This window comes from Gorilla gorilla, chromosome 15, assembly GCF_029281585.2.
Source record: "Gorilla gorilla gorilla isolate KB3781 chromosome 15, NHGRI_mGorGor1-v2.1_pri, whole genome shotgun sequence".
Taxonomy (NCBI): domain Eukaryota; kingdom Metazoa; phylum Chordata; class Mammalia; order Primates; family Hominidae; genus Gorilla; species Gorilla gorilla.
Genome location: NC_073239.2, coordinates 88,209,012 through 88,222,983, shown reverse-complemented (window position 1 = coordinate 88,222,983; position 13,972 = coordinate 88,209,012). Strand labels below are relative to the sequence as shown.

General features: G+C 40.6%; 1 protein-coding gene and 1 pseudogene across 28 annotated transcripts in view; one reads left to right on the top strand and one right to left on the bottom strand.

Annotated features, from left to right (window-relative positions):
* The window catches only part of SIPA1L1 (signal induced proliferation associated 1 like 1), a 415,163-nt gene that overhangs the window by 396,076 nt on the left and 5,115 nt on the right, over positions 1-13,972 (bottom strand). The window lies entirely within an intron of this gene.
* LOC101136590 (PDZ domain-containing protein 11-like) lies at positions 8,799-9,269 on the top strand (annotated as a pseudogene).

Below are 13,972 nucleotides of genomic sequence, written 5' to 3'. Positions count from 1 at the left end.
GGCCAACATGGTGAAACCCTGTCTCTACTAAAAATACAAAAAATTAGCCGGGTGAAGTGGTGAGTGTCTGTAATCCCAGCTACTCGGGAGGCTGAGGCAGGAGAATCACTTGAACCCGGGAGGCGGAGGTTGTGGTGAGCCAAGATCATGCCACTGCACTCCAGCCTGGGCTACAGAGCGAGACTTTGTCCCCCCAAAAAAAAAAAGAAAGAAAAGTAAAGAAAACACTTGGATAAAGAACATAGTACTAAGCCCTACCACAAGGAGGGCTTGTCAGTAAACATCGGGTTAATCATCTTGCCAGTCAAGAAGGAATCCCAAAGTGCCCATTCCTCTTGGGCAAATAAAGAACCATGAAAAAAAGAGAAATGGTCTCTATCCTCAGAGAATCTATACCTACCTGAGGAGAAATCACATGGTTTCAGCTCTCGGTGCATTACTCCCTTGACTCTATGCTCCATGAAGGCAAAAACCAAAAACTTTATATTGCCATATAATACATGCACTCAATAAATATCTGGTAATCTGGCCATGCACAGTGGCTCACGCCTGTAATCCCAGCACTTTGGGAGGCCAAGGCAGGCAGATCACTTGAGGTTGGGAGTTCAAGACCAGCCTGGCCAACATGGTGAAACGCCATCTCTGCTAAAAATACAAAAATAAGCCGGGTGTCGTGGTGCACACCTGTAATCCTAGCTACTCGGGAAGCTGAGGAAGGAGAATTGCTTGAACCCAGGAGGCGGAGGTTGCAGTGAGCCGAGATCACACCATTGCACTCCAGCCTAGGCAACAAAGTGAGACTCTGTCTCAAAAAATAATAATAATAAATAAAAATAAAATAAATAAAAATCTGGTAACCAAATGAGCCTCATAGGATCTCAGGACTAAAAGAGCCACCTAATTCAAAACTTTCCAAGCCTGGCTTCACAGACTGCTCAACCTAAACTCTCAAGGTGGAGACTGAGAATCTATGTATTTAAAATGCCCCCGGATGACTGTGACACTCGAGACAGATAATCACTAGTGTAACTGAGCCCATGTGAATCATGTGAACGCCCTTTACAATGACCCTGTCCAGAAATGATCCAGCCTTATGCATTAGGGCCTCCAACGATGGGACACAGCCTATCACAACTGCAAGCACCTGGACCAGCAAAGTCCTTTCTAATGTCTACTCAAATATCTGTATTTACTCTACTCATTGGTTCTGTCCTGTGAGGCCTGAGAAGACAAAAGGTAACCTCTCCTCCTTCCACATGATGGACTTTTGACTCCTGCGACAAAGGATGATGCCCCTCTCTGAGTTTTCTCCAGGCTAAACACCCTTGATGAACTATGCATTAATCATTAAGTGCTAGGCTCTTTAAGTACGCAACACAATACAACAACATGTCAGAGAAAGGAGAAATCAGGGTGTGTTATGGTAACCAGCAAGACATCAATGAAGAAGGTGGGTCTTGAAGGATGAGAAAGACAGGGATAAAACTAGTGTTCAGGGGCTGGTGCTCAGAGAGAAAAGGGAGACAAGATACTGATAAGGAGTACCATATGCAGGGAAGGGTATAAGAGTGATAAAGCAGCAAATGAGGAAATTAGTAGATTTCACATACTTTTTTTTTTTTTAAGACATGGTCTCACTCTGCTGCCCAGGCTGGAGTGCAGTGGCGCTATCTCTGCTCACTGCAGCCTCGACCTCCTGGCCTCATGCGATCCTCCCATCTCAGCCTCCTGAACAGCTGGGACTACAGGCATGCATCACCATGCCTAGCTAATTTTTTTGTATTTTTTTGTAGAGACAGGATTTCACCATGTTGCCCAGGCTGGTCTCGAACTCCTAGGCTCAAGTGAACCATCCATCTCAGCCTCTGATATGGTTTGGCTGTGTCCCCACCCAAATCTCATCTTGAATTGTAGCTCCCATAATTCCCACGTGTCATGGGAGGGAGCCGGTGGGAGATAATTGAATCATGGAGGCTGGTCTTTTCCATGCTGTTCTTGTGATAGTGAATAAGTCTCATGAGATCTGATGGTTTTATAAAGAGGAGTTCTCCTGGACACGCTCTCTTGCCTGCTGCCATGTAAGACGTAACTTTGCTACTCATTTGCCTTCTGCCATGATTGTGAGGCTTCCCCAGCCATGTGGAACTGTGAGTCCATTAAGCCTCTTTCCTTTATAAATTACCCAGTCTCAAGTATGTCTTTATTAGCAGTGTGAGAAGAAACTGATACAGCCTCCCAAAGTGCTGAGATTACAAGTGTGAACCACCGCACCTGGCCTCCATACTTTTTGAATTAAATATAACTAAAACTGAAAACGAACTGAAGATTTTTCGAAAATCAGAATAGGACGGAAGAGGACAGAGCAAAGTCCTAGCATAGGAAGGCAGAGACATAGTCTAGTAGAGGCCAAAAACGGAGAGACCAAACAGGAATGTCGTAAAAGCAAGCAGGAAAGTATGACTTTGATGTAGCGAAGTATTAGAGCCACTTGACTTCCTCCAGGGTGGCACATGTAACTAAGTGGTCCCTTAGAAAGAATGATCAGACAAGATGGCCTGCAGAATGGGACAGCGGGAGTCAAAGGGGTCAGAAAGGAGGCTTAGATACAGCCGCTTAGATACAGGGGTCAAGGTCCACTCTAAGACAGTGACAATAAAACTAAGAGCAAAAGCTGAAAAATAAAATCAATTCAAAGGGAAAAAATGATAAAGCTTGGTCATAGATCAGAGCAAAAGTAAAAGAAAGAGAAGAATCACAAATGACTTCTAAGAGCTGCAAGAAATTCGAGGGAAAAACAGGATAATACTCCGGAAAGGTGCGGTAAAACAATTACACAATCACATGTACTGAATGCACTGGTGGATTAGTACTAGGGTGGTTTTATTTTATGAAAGCTTCAAAGTTCACTCCCTGTTCTACAAACACACATAGTAACTGCTCGTTTTGCTATTTTCTCTGGTCCCAGCACAGGTTGTAGTTTCTGTGTCAGCAGACAGGGAATATTTGGTTTTGAATCCTTAAATCTGTAACATTACCACCAAAGTTAAAGCGCTTGCAAAAAATGTGCTTTGACAGAGCCAGGTGAAAGAAGCCAATCACAAAACACAAAATATTGTATGATCCCATTTATATGAAACACATAGAAGAGGCAAATCTATAAAGACAGAAAGTAGGTTAGTGGTAGCCTAGGGCTAGGGTCAGAGAGGAGGGGTGCGGCTGGAAAGAAATGGGGAGTGACTGCAAATGGGCTTGGAGTTTCTTTGTGGGGTAATGAAAATGTTCTAAAATTGTTTATAGAGATAGCTGCAGAACTGTATGAATATACTAAGAACTACTGACTTTTTAATTTAAATAGAGAATTATAACTCAATAAAGTTGTTATTTAAAAAAACTTTAGGAGTACATAAATAATTACTGCAACCTCAGACGCTCAGCATCTCTCCAATAAAAGCAACTATTGCACTTAAGTTCAAATAAAAAGCCATCAGACAATTTGGAAAGCCTAAAAGAGACTTTAGGAAGACTAAGACAGTCATGTTCCTTCTAGGTGGAAAAATTAAGCATGAAAAAGATACAGATTTAAACATATAGATCCCCTTTAAATTAGTTCTTACAATTGACCAAAATTTTCTAATATGTACTTAAAAAGGAAAGACAAGGTTTGAGGTTTCTCTTCAACAATTATGAATAATTATGTCAAGTAATATACTGGGTACCTACGGTTCAGTTTCTTAGAGGCTGAAACAAAATAATGTACAGTAAGCCAATTCAATGAAAAGCAAAAGACTACGTAACTTAATAATTACTAAGCGGATGAGTAAACCTATTTTATAAATCTGAAGACCTAACAAAAACCCTCATGTAGAGAGAGGTCCTTTTGCTCAAAACATATAAGAAAACTATCCAAAATAACTTCTGCCCCCATGATATCTCCTGAAAAACATGGTTCCTACCTCCCTGAGGCCTTCATTATTAAAGCGATTACCATTCTCTTTCCACTGAACACTTAGAATGCTTACTTAGATGGTATTCCAACGGTTACCATACTTACTTAGATGGCAGTCACCAAGTTATATTCACTGCATGTGTCAGGACCTTTCTAAATCAGAGGACCTGCAATGGGCGCACACTGCTGATGCCCAGTGGAACCTTGCTGACTGATAGTCGAACAAGGACAGCAGTGAAGAGTGATAGTGTTTCTGTTCAAAACTGCTTGTGGATTAGAAGAACCCAAAACCACCACATCTGTTGGCTAAAGACATTTTTTTTTTCTTTTGAGACACAGTCTCACTCTGTCGCCCAGGGTAGAGTGCAGTGGCACGATCTTGGCTCACCGCAAGCTCCACCTCCTGGGTTCACACTCCATTCTCCTACCTCAGCCTGCCAAGTAGCTGGAACTACAGGCGCCCACTACCACGCCCGGCTAATTTTTTGTATTTTTGGTAGAGACGGGGTTTCTCCGTGTTAGCCAGGATGGTCTTGATCTTCTGAGCTCGTGATCTGCCCGCCTCAGCCTCCCAAAGCGCTGGGATTACAGGCGTGAGCCACCACGCCCAGCCAAGACATTCTTAAAGGAACAATCAACTGGTAGGAAAGTATAGATTATAAAAGTACTACATTTCAAATATATAACTATTTACTACTACCTCTAATGACAGACATTTAATAAATTCAAAATGCCACTGATAAAAATACAAGACTGATGCTTTCAACATGGTGGATCCTAAGCAAATTTTAATTCAACAGATTCAAATACATACTTAATGTATTTCACCTGCCTAAAAAAAAAATGTAAAGCAGTCAAAAAAACTAGAATATGTAAGTTTTCTGAATCAAGAAACATGAAAAGTGGTCTCCCTAAATCATCTGACCTATTAGACCCTATCTGTTAATGGATTCAAGTTATGGAAAAAGCCTAAAATAAAGAATTTGAGAAAGATAAGAGCCATTTTTCTACTACAATACCCTCCCACCTAAATAAATTACTTTGGCCCAAAGCTATGTTTATTAAGAGGCAAGTCTGGTACCACACTCTCAAGTATGGCTCTACACAAAATGAAGCCCTCTGACACCCTGGAGATAACTGAAATACATACATACCAAGTTCTCCCAGAAGCTGCCCAGGAATTGCAGGAGGGATCAAAGAGAAAGCTTTCACATCTACTGGGAAAGAAACCAGGCTTTGGAGGGCATATGCTAACTTTCCACAATACAATGCGGCCTATGAGTTAAATAGTGCAAAGGAGACCACAAAGGACACAAGATGGTAGCCAGTCTACTTTCCAGAAATAATGTAAGACACAGCTTTACAAGTTTTAACTTTTTTTTTCTCATTTGATCTCAAGAATTCTGAGAAGGGCAGACACTCTCCCCATTTCACAGATGAGAAAACTAAAGCTCATGAAGACTGACAGACCTGCCCAGCTGCCTACCTGACTGCTCCACTTGGCAAGTCAACTTGCATCTCATACCCAACATGCACAGATCAACTCTTAATACCACACCCAAACTTGCTCCTCCAGGCATCTCCATTTCAATAAATGGCATCCCCATTATTCCAGTTGCTCAGGCTAAACACCTCGGTGTCATCCTTGAGTATACTCTTTGTCACACTCCACATCATCTCACCCACCAGTGAATCATTTTAGCCCCATTTGAGATATATCCATAAACCACTCACTTCTCATCACCTCCACAGCTGCTATCATATCTCACCTATAGAGCATTGCTAGAAACCTCTAACATCCCCCTATTTCCACCTTTGCACTCCTCCCCATTCTATTCCCCTACACAACAGAGTGTCACTCTTTAAAGATGTCAGACCAAAACCCTTTGTACAAAACCCTCCAGTGGCTTCCCATCTCACTCAGAGTTGTTTATTGATGTATCCCTAGGATGAGAACGTATCCGCCATCTACAAAGTGCATAATGATACTGCTGATTAGTAAATGAAAGACAGCCAAAGTCACACAACTACTATGTAGTAAAGCCAGGACTAGAACAAATCTTCCACTGTTCTTTGGTAACACTGAAACCAGATTTACAAAAAGCAACAATCCACATGGGAGGAAATTCTTACATTTTACTTTGCATAACTGAATCTTTTCATGTATAGTCAATACTATGTTGAATTTCCAACAAGTTAAAATGAAAATATCACTTTATAAAGCCATGAAATCTCACACTAGGAACTCTGAATATTACTTTTTTGGCAGCATGAGCAAATACCTGCTTAATTATCACAGTAATGGCACTCAGATCTTCAGTGTGACTGTTCTGCATTCAGTGACATGATGTTACCATTATCCCAAGACGACTACACATAAAGATGACCATAGTCTAAAAGATTCAGAACCAAGCACCTAGAAGAGGTAACAAGCATTTCCAAATCTCCTACACACACATTATACCAATCATCTGAAACAGGCATTAAGATTGCAGGGTGCTACCTGTAACAACAGCAAGGTTAGATTCAGAACTGTCTACTACCAAAATTAAAAAGAAAAACTCTGAGCTGAGTTTAAATGTTGATTGGTTTCAGCTCAGAATGAACTAACACTAAAATTATCCACCATTATAGAATTTTCTCACTAAAATATTTTAGAGTTAAAAACAAATACTCTAAATTTCTTTCTTCAGTTCTTTCAAAAATATTTCTACTATCTATAAAAAGGCCTAAATCTTACTAAATCATAGTAATAAATTTATAGAATTTTCACAGTAGGTCTTAAAGAAAACTGAATTCAACCCTCAATTTTCTCCCTTTTACAAAGAAGGATTATTTGATACATAACGGGTAAACAATGAAGACTTATTAAGTGAATGAAGAAATGAATGAATGAATGAAGATCCAGAAGGGTTATATGACTCTTCAAAGTTCCAACAATCAATATCAAATCCAGGACTAGTCATAACTAGCTTTCCAGATTCTTTTGGAGTGGGTGTGGGAGTAAAGGAAACCAAGATTTAAAAACCCTATCTGGGTCCTCAGGAAAATCTTAACCAAAAGGCATTACAGCCAGTTTCCTTTGGTACTCTTTCTTAGAAAAGCACTTGATAAAATAAATTTTGCCAAGATATATCTCCTTGGAAACCAAAATGCACTTGACTGTTTATTTCTCTCTCTATATATATAAATAATATTTAATATAGGACCATAAACAACTGCAATTGTTTTTGCACCAAAACAGGTGGCCTTTGACTAAAAGAAAAATCCAACTAGAGGAGAGGAACAGAACATTGACAAGGGCCACATAAGTCACTAGAAGAGTATCAGCTATACAAGAACAGGAACCATGTATCCTGTTTACCAGCAGCAGCCACCAGTCCCTGGCATATAATGGGATTCAATAAACACAGGAAAAGTGAATAAATTACTCCTTAGAGACCCACCTATGCAAACAAAAATTCATTTGGTCACCATTCAAATACCTTGCAGATACAAATTCATTTGGTCACTAATAAACAAATCTTTATGATAGGCCTACTACATACAAGCATACTACATTTTTCCTCCATGGAAATTCTACCAAATGTCCCTTCAAATAATATACTCAACCAAAATTATCCCCATCATTGTATTAAGATGATGAGAAAATATTTCTTAAGTAGCTGAAATTTGTTCCTATAGCAGCCACTAAATTTGCTGTTCTGGCTTCAATCTTTTGCCTTCAATTCATCCTGTACAACCCAGCCAGATCAATTTTCTGTTTTTTTGTTTTTGTTTTTGTTTTCATTTTTTAACACATCCAAAATATAAAACAGTGCTGTGGTTAAGTATTCTACCTTCATATGGGGCCCACTGCTATTCAACAAGCAGATACAGGAAATCTGAAACTACTGGCTTGGAAAAGGAAAGACAACACAGCATCAAGGAAAAAATTACCACAAGTGACAGTTCTTATAATAATTTCTCTATATCACTGTGATGCAACTGACACAGAGTGTTGGGTAAGAATACCCACTAAGGTACACATCTGACTGTTGTGATAATTCAAGATTCATTGCCTTTTTGAAGCTTTCCCAAGCCACTGGACTCTATATGTGTGAAAGTACTTTGCAAACCGGAAGTGCTAGACACACAGCTTTTACTATGCTCCTTGCCAATTGGTAGCCTCATACGTTCTGCCATTAAAATCATCTTACCTCATTCTCTAAGTCTCGATCCTTCAAAAACAGGAAAAATTCTTTGAATTGTTTAATGTCACTTCTTTATTATTCAATATCTAGAACAGCATAACTTAAAAGTGCCATTTATACTTCCCGACTTCAGAACATATTACCAATCAAAACAGTGTGATAATGGCATAAAAACAGACAAAGAGACCAATAGAATAGAATAGACAGCCCAGAAATAAACCCACATATATAGTCAAATGATTTCTGGCAAGGGTGCCAAGACCACTCAATAAGGAAAGGACAGTCTCCTCAACAAATGGTGTTGGAAAAAATAAGATATCCACATGCAAACGAATAAAAGTTGGACCCTTATACTATACATAAAAATGAACTCAAAATGGACTAAAGACCTAAATGTAAGACCTAAATTATAAAACTTCCAGAAGAAAACATAAAGAAAAAGCTTCATTACTTTGGACTTGGCAGTTACTTCTTAGATACGGCCAAAAGCAAAATTAGCCAAGTGGGACTGCATCAAACTAAAAAATTTTTGTGCATCAAAGGATACAATCAGCAGAGCAAAAAAGCAACCTGGAGTGGAAAAAATATTTGCAAATAATCTGTCTCATAAGGTGTTAATATCTAGAATATGGAGTGAAGCCTGAGGTCGTCAGGGACAGCCCACTGGGCCTTGCCCGAGATGGACAGCCAGATTCCTTATGATGACTACCCGGTGGTTTTCCTGCCTGCCTATGAGAATCCTCCAGGATGGATTCCTCCTCATGAGAGGGTACCCCACCCAGACTACAACAATGAGTTGACCCAGTTTCCGCCCCAAACCATCATACTGAAGAAGCCTCCTGTAGCTCAGTTGGGATTTAACATCTGAGGAGGAAAGGCCTCCCAGCTAGGCATCTTCATCTCCAAGGTGATTCCTGACTCTGATGCACATAGAGCAGGACTTCAGGAAGGGGACCAAGTTCTAGCTATGAATGATGTGGATTTCCAAGATATTGAGCACAGCAAGGCTGCTGAGATCCTGAAGACAGCTCGTGAAATCAGCATGCATGTCCGCTTCTTTCCCTACAATTATCATCGCCAAAAAGAGAGGACTGTGCACTAGAGAGTTACAGCCCACAGCCCTTCACGTGGACTCTCCCACGACATGCAAACTAGACTTGAGGGGAGCCACTTCTACTTTCAGCCCCTCCCTGGAATAGTGGAGTTGGGAGAATGGGGAGACAGCTAACCAACTGCATTACCCAAACTGTATTGGACTTTTAGTTCCCTAGTTTTCTAGGTGAGCTTCATTTGGAGGAGGATGATGATATCTAGGCATAACCTAGCCCATGAGGAACCTAGTTAGGAAAGACAACTGACATTTATTGAATTCCATGTACTAGTCCTTTCCACCTGTCATATTTTAATTATAGAAATCAGTCGCCAAAAGAATCTTGGGGATTTTCCATCTGACTGGCCTGGCCATCTCATCCCATCCTTGTATTACCAGAGGTTGCATACACTTTGGAGACTCCAATGAGACCCTGTTTTCACCCCTTCCTCCTCCTAGCCTCTCCCCAAAAAAGTAAAACACAATGCTGAAGGAAAAATATATATATCCAGAATATATAAAGAATTCCTATAACTCAACAACAACAACAAAAATCAAATAACCCAATTTAAAAATGGGCAGAGGGCTTGAACAGACATGTATGCAGAGATAATATACAAATGGCCAACAAGAATATGAAAATACAATCAACTTCATCAATCATCAGAGAAACATATATCAAAACCATAATGAGATACTACCTTGCATCCATTAAGATGGTTGCTATTTAAATTGTTTTTTTAATTAGCTCTGGGTGTGGTGGTGTGCACCATTAGTCCCAGCTACTTGGGAGGCTGAGGCAGGAGGATTGCTTGAGCCCGGGAGGCGGACGTTGCAGTGAGCTGAGATGGCACCACTGCACTCCAACCTGAGTGGCAGAGGGAGACCCTGTCTCGAAAAATTTTTTATTAATTAATTTGAAAAAAAAAACAGAAAATAAGTATTGGTAAGGATGTGGAGAAGTTAGAACCCTTATGAACTGTTGATGAGATTGTAAAATGGTACAACTACGAAAAACAGTATGGAGGTTCCTCAAAAAATTAAAAATAAAACTATCATATGATCCAGCAATCCCGCTTCTGGGTATATACACAATATAATTAAAAGCAGGGTCTTGAAGAGATATCTGCACACCCACGTTCATAGCAACAATCACAACTGCCAAATATCTATCCACAGATAAATGGATAAACAAAATGTGGTATACCCATATGATGGAATACTATTAAACCTTTAAAAAGATAGAAATCCTGTCACATGCTACAACATTGACGAACCTTGAGGATTTTATGCTAAGTCAAATAATTCAGACACAGACAAATACTACATGATTCCACTTATATGAGGTTACCTAAAGTAGCCAGATTCATAGAAACAGAAAGAATGATGGTTGCCAGAGTCTGTGGGAGGTGGAAATGGGGGCCAATGTTTAATGCTTACAGAGTTTCAGATTCGCAAGATGAAAAAGTCCTGGAAATCTGTTTCACGACAAGGTGAATATACTTAACACTACTGAACTATATACTTAAAAATGGTTGAAATGGTCAACTTTTTCTGTTTTCACCACAATTTTTTTAAAAGAAGTGCCAACATACAATTATCAAATTGCATGTACATGTCCCATCTCCACTGCAGGAGTCTAAGCAGCCTGACCCTTTAAACTGTTGGCAGTCATTTGAGGAGTTATTCCAAGTTATCTTTTTGAATCAACGGGCCTCTACAAAACATCCAGAGGCTCTCCTTTTTACCCATCCAAAATGAAGTTTCTACAATCCCCAGTTGGCTGCATTCTGGTTTAAGTCCACTACTTATTTACCTTATTGTTAAGCATAGATCTAAAAATTATATAAAAGCCACTGTGTTTTCAACTGGGTGGGGGAGAAGCATAACAGAATCACCTACTGAGCTTCTTCAAATCACCCATCAACCTCAATATCTAGCATTCTCCCCCAGGAGAAAAGCCTCAAGGTTCACTGTGATTCTCTACTCAAGCACTCACTGCTTCCCCAAACACACATCCCACCCAAACCACAGAAAATCAGTACTTTTAACCACCACCTTGTAAATGGCCTTCAGAACAATCTCACCCAAAGCAATTATTAGGCTGAGGTTCCTGAACTTTTAGTAAGCCTTTTCTGTGAATCCTACAGCTCTCTGTAACCTACCATTTATCTACTGAAACATTATTTTGTTATGCAATTTACTATACCTTGCTTCCTGTTACAAAGGATCATCATTAAGATCCTAATTTAAAAAATAAAACAATACTGAGACTCTTTGAAGAACCACAGGCATTTCTCAAACTGGAAAAGAGACACAGTTTAGGAACCATATTCAGGCTTCCTAACATGTTTCACAAGAGCACATTCTGAGCTAGGAGTCAAATCTGCCCCCCACTACACAAAAAAACACACAAGCATGCACACATATGCACACAGAGCACTCTCTTCGTATGTCAAATACCAGCTACTAAGAAGTTAAGCTCTGGGAAACCATACTGGCAGAAGCTTCTGAGGTCTTCAGTGGAGCAGCTACAAGTATGGTTAGGGAAAAGGGAGGAGTTAAATCAACTACACATTTAACCCACATTTCAAAAACATGTGTTTTTGAAAAGTCTTTAAAAGTCAAGCAGTATGGTTCAGAGCCACAGCCCCATGCTTCTTGCAAGAATATGGAAAAAAACTGACTCCATTTTTATTCCTAGGTATATACAGGTGAAGCAAGCAATAAAAGTCAAATTTGGTGAAAATTTTAGGACATCCTATTAATTTATATTTCTATATCTTATAAGCACCTCCTAATAAGCAGACTCTCTCTTCCTGAAGACATGGGATACCACAGTCCAGTTAGCAGCTCAGAGCATCAAGAACTGATGATAAGCATCAAGAACTGAAAAGAAACATAAAATAGAAAAGAAATGTAAAAATAGAGGTTCAGGCCGGGTGCTCATGCCTGTAATCCCAGCACACTGGGAGGCCGAGGCGGGCGGATCACCTGAAGTCAGGAGTTCAAGACCAGCCTGGCCAATATGGTGAAACCCCATCTCTACTAAAAATACAAAAAATTAGCTGGGCATGGTGGCACACGCCTGTAGTTCCAGCTACTCAGGAGGCTGTTGCAGGAGAATCGCTTGAACTCGGGAGGCAGAGGTTGCAGTGAGCCGAGATCACACCACTGCACTCCAGCCTGCATGACAAGAGCAAAAACTCCGTCTCAAAAAAAAAAAAAAAGATTTCAATCAATTCTGGGAGCTAGAAACTATTAAAGGAAAGGCAATGAGCCCAAAAAATACCAAATTAGGCCGGGCGCAATGGCTCACATCTGTAATACCAGCACTTTGGGAGACCAAGGCGGGAGGATTGCTGGAAGTCAGGAGTCCTAGACCAGCCTGGCCAACATGGCAAAACCCTGTCTTTACTAAAAAAACAAAAATTAGCTGGGTGTGGTGGCACACACCTGTAATCCCAGCTACTTGGGAGGCTGAGGCAGGAGAATCGCTTGAACCCAGGAGGCAGAGGTCGCAGTGAGCAGAGATGGTGTCACTGCACACCAGCCTGGGTAACAGACTCCATCTCAAAAAAAAAAAAAAAAAGCAAATTACATTTCCTATCTAGATAAATAATTTACAATACGAAGAAAATGAATTACAGAAAGATAACATGGAGCCAGAGTAAAAGACACTGACCATAGTCAAGTCTTGATTATAGGAACATGATCGTTTGGCACACAGCCCTTTGCTTTTCTTTCTCAATAGCTTCTTTCTGAGCAGTTCAGAACTTATTACAAAAAGAAGCAAGTCGGCCAGGTGCGGTGGCTCCTGCCTGTAATCCCAGCACTTTGGGAGGCTGAGGCAGGCGGATCACCTAAGGTCAGGAGTGTGAGACCAGCCTGGCCAACATGGCGAAACCCTGCCTCTACTAAAAATATAAAAATCAGCCGGGTGTGGCGGCGTGTGCCTGTAATCCCAGCTACTCGGGAGGCTGAGGCAGGAGAATCACTTGAACCCAGGAGGCAGAGGTTGTAGTGAGCCGAGGTCGTGCCACTGCACTCCAGCCTGGGTGACACAGCGAGACTCCATCTCAAAAAAAAAAAAAAAGAAGCAAGTCGCTGAACCACAAAACCATCAATGACTATACCTGTTCATAGCTTTGGTAAAAGGCTTTGTGGAAAAAGTAGAAAGAGAAAAGAAATAACCACAATTAACTTTCATATCTGTGAAATTCATTTAACCTAGACCTGCTCTGTGGGAGGAAAGAGGAAAAAAGGAATCCAATGGCAGCAGCACTGGCTGTCAGTTCTGCTCAAGTTGCCTTTGAGTGACCCCCGAGTTTGTGTGAACCAGCATTTCTCCCTCCCCAAGCTGGCATTCATAACAAGCACACATTCTCCTGCCTCTCCTGAATTGGAAAAAGGGAAATCTAACGTTATGTAATTGCCTGCTTCCCGCAATTTAAACTTAGGCATACTAAATCCTAATTAGAGGGAGAACTTAGTGCAACATGACAAGCAACAAATTGGAAATCTACAGGTTGAAATTTCTCATCCCAGACTCCAGAGGCCAAGAGAAATGGCTTCACCTGACTTTGTGGCACACCCACCAATGCACTACTACTTACTACGGGCCAGCTAAAGCAGCTCCTGACATCCCTCCATGTCATTTTGGTGTCATCTCTCTATGCGTTTAAGAAAACACTCTGTTCTATTTGCAAATGGGGTTATCTTACTCTCTCCAGGCCAGAATAA